Source organism: Mus musculus, chromosome Y, assembly GCF_000001635.26.
Source record: "Mus musculus strain C57BL/6J chromosome Y, GRCm38.p6 C57BL/6J".
In the NCBI taxonomy this organism is placed as follows: domain Eukaryota; kingdom Metazoa; phylum Chordata; class Mammalia; order Rodentia; family Muridae; genus Mus; species Mus musculus.
Genome location: NC_000087.7, coordinates 89,018,273 through 89,022,063, shown reverse-complemented (window position 1 = coordinate 89,022,063; position 3,791 = coordinate 89,018,273).

Genomic DNA, 3,791 nt, shown 5'->3' with positions numbered 1-3,791 from the left:
TAGTAAAAGAAGCTGAGAAAGTGTACCACAAGAGAGAGACTGAGGAAGAAAAGCAAGACAGAGAAGAGAAAGAGGTAGAGGAAAGAGAAAACCGGCATGAACGCCAGCAGGATAGGAACTTGACTAAGATTTTGGCCGCAGTGGTAGGTGGAGAAAGTTCAGAGAAGGGTCAGTCAGGGTACCTGCGCAACAGGGCAAGAAGACCCCCAGGAGAACAGAGACCTCCACTTGAGAAAGACCACTGCACATACTGCAAGAAAAAAGAATATTGGGCCAGAGACTGCCCAAAAAAGAAGCAGAGGGGCCCCAAAGTATCTGCCCTTGAAGAAGACAAGGGAAGTCGGGGCTCGGTCCTCCTCCCCAAGCCTAGGGTAACTCACTCTGTGGAGGGGACCCCCGTTAATTTTCTAATAGACACAGGAGCTGAATATTCAGTCTTGACTGAACCTTTAGGACAATTAGGATCAAAGAAGATTTTAGTTATGGGAGCCACTGGTAGCAAGCTTTATCCATGGACAACCAAAAGGATTTTAGACATAGGAAAAAATAAAGTGACACATTCTTTTCTTGTGATACCTGAGTGCCAAGCACCCCTGCTAGGCTGGGACCTTTGTAAAAAATTGAAAGCACAAGTCCAGTTTACTTCTGACGGACCTGAGGTATCATGGAAGAAGAATCCAGTGGCATGCTTAGTTTTAAATTTAGAAGAAGAATATCACCTCCACGAACAGAAGTCTGAGACTTTACCCTTTAAAGAACGATTGACAGGTTTTCCAGAGGTTTGGGCAGAGCAGGCTGGGATGGAATTAGCTAGGCAAGTGCCACCCAACATAGTCGAGCTAAAAATGGCTGCCAAACCCATTTCAGTCAGGCAATACCCCATGAGTCAAGGGGCTAAAAACAGCATTCGACCACATATCCAGAGACTGCTATAACAGGGTATATTGGTCCCGTGCCAGTCCCATTGGAATACCCCCTTCCTGCCAGTGTGTAAACCTGGGACAAATGACTATGTGCCTGTCCAGGACTTAAGAAAAGTCAATAAGCGGGTACAGGACATTCACTCAACTGTGCCCAACCCTCACAACTTGCTGAGTTCCTTACCACCTGAACGGTCCTGGTACACTGTCCTGGATTTGAAAGATGCCTTTTTCTGTCTCAGATTACACCTGAACAGTCAACTTCTGTGTGCTTTTGAGTGGCGAGTCCCTGAAGGAGGATATACGGGTCAGCTAATTTTGACTAGGCTGCGACAGAGGTTCAAAAATTCACCCACTTTTTTTGATGAAGTGGTCCACCACAACCTTATGCCCTTTAGGGAACAGAACCTCCAAATTTCTCTCCTGGAGTATGGAGATGATTTAATCCTTGCAGCTTCAACCTAGGAACTGTGCCTTGACAGGATCAAGAAGCTTCTAAATGAAAAAAGTGAATTGGTGTACTCCTAAGAAAGCTCAGCTATGCCATATGGACTTGACCTACCTAGGATACTCCCTCCGAGAAGGAAAGCAGTGGTTCTCCGAAGCTCGAAAGAAGACTGTGATGCAGATCCCAACCCCCACCACTCTGTGACAAGTACGTGAGTTTCTGGGAACAGCAGGCTTTTGTAGACTCTGAATACCAGGGTCCACAATGTTGGCGGCACCTCTGTACCCACTCACTAAAGAAAAAGTCCCGTTCACCTGGACAGAGGAACACCAAAAAGCCTTTAACAGCACAAAGGCTGCTCTGCTTGCAGCCCAGGCTTTGGCCCTGCCAGATTTGACTAAGCCTTTCACCATATACGTTGATGAGCCAGCTGGAGTAGCCCGCAGAGTCCTGACTCAGACTCTGGGGCCCTGGAAGAGGCCAGTGGCCTACCTGTCTAAAAAATTGGACCCAGTTGCCAGTGAATGGCCCTCCTGCCTAAAAGCCATCGCTGCAGTAGCCCTACTTGTTAAAGATACTGGCAAGCTTACTCTAGGTCAGCATGTGAGTGTAATCACTCCCCATGCGTTAAAGAGTATTGTATGACAGCCCCCTGACCATTGGATGACAAATGCCCGGATGACCCACTACCAGAGCCTGTTGCTAAATGACCGAGTGACTTTTGCCCTACCTGCCATCCACAATCCTACCACCCTCCTCCCCAAGACGGATGCCTCTACCTGGGTACACCAATGTGCTGATATCCTGGCAGAAGAAACTGGATCGAGAAAGGATCTGACTGACCGAACTTGGCCAGGTGTGCCTGACTGGTACACAGATGGTAGAAGCTTTGTGGTGGAGGGAAAATAAAGAGCAGGAGAGGCAGTGGTTGACAGAAAACATGTAATTTGGGCAAGTTAACTTCCAGAAGGAACTTCGGCTCAGAAGGCTGAGCTCCTGACGCTAACTAAAGCTCTGCGGCTGGCAGAAGGTAAGGCAATCAATATTTACACTGACAGCCACTATGCTTTTGCCACAGCCCACATTCATGGGGCCATCTATAGACAAAGGGGGCTACTTACTTCGGCAGGCAAGGAAATCAAAAATAAAGAAGAAATCTTGGCCCTCCTAGAGGCTATACACATGCCCAAGAAAGTGGCCATCATCCTCTGCCTTGGCCATCAAAAGGGGCAAGGTGCTGTAGCCCAGGGAAATCAGATGGCAGGTTGGGTGGCCAAACAGGTGGTACAAGGCATCCCTGCGCTGCCTGTAGAGAGTATAGAAGAACCAAAAGGGACCCCAGAGATCAGTTTTGAATACACCTCCAAAGATTATGAGATGATTGAAGATCTTGAAGAACAAGGGAAGTCCAAAGGATTTAGCTACCATGGGATAGCAAGAACAAAAGAAGGAAAAATTATTTTGCCCTATAGAGAAGGAAAGGCATATGTAAAACGCATCCATCCCCTGACACATCTGGGAGCAAAGAAATTGTGTGATTTAATCCAGTCCTCAAACTATTATGTGCTCAGGCTACTAGACAAACAAGTAACTAAATCCTGCAAGTGTGTTCCCTAATTAATGCTGCACGCCCCTTTAATGAACAAGGAAAACGACAACTGGGGGATAGACCTGGAGTTTACTGGGAAGTAGACTTCACTGAGATCAAACCAGGAAAATATGGTAATAAATAGTTACTAGTTTTCATAGACACTTTCTCAGGATGGGTAGAAGCCTTCCCCACCAAGTCTGAAACTGCTCAGGTGGTGACCAAGAAGATCATTGAAGAGATCCTACCCCAGTTTGGGATCCCCAGGGTAATATGCTTGGATAATGGGCCTGCATTTGTTGCCCAGGTAAGTCAGGAATTAGCCACACATTTGGGGAACAATTGGAAGTTATATTGTGCTTATAAACCCCAGAGATCAGTATAGGTAGAAGGAATGAACAGGACTCTAAAAGAAACCCTAACTAAATTAGCTTTTGAGACCAGTGGTAAAGACTGGGTGACCCTCCTTCCCTTTGTGCTCCTTAGGGCCCGAAACACACCTGGGTGTTTCGGCATTACTCCTTATGAAATTCTACATGGGGGACCACCCCCCTTGACCGAGTCTGATGGGATATTGAATTCCAGTGCTGACTCTTCCTCACCCTCTTCTCTGTTTACCCATTTAAAGGCCTTAGAAGTTGTCAGAACACAGATCTGGGACCAGATTAAAGAAGCATACACACCAGGGAGCAGTGCAGTGCCCCACAGGTTCCAGGTCGGGGACTCAGTTCTGGTCTGACAACTTCGAGCTGGCATGCTTGAGCCACGGTGGAAGGGACCTTATCTAGTGCTGCTGACCAGCGCCAAGGTAGCAAAGGTAGACAGGATCGCTGCC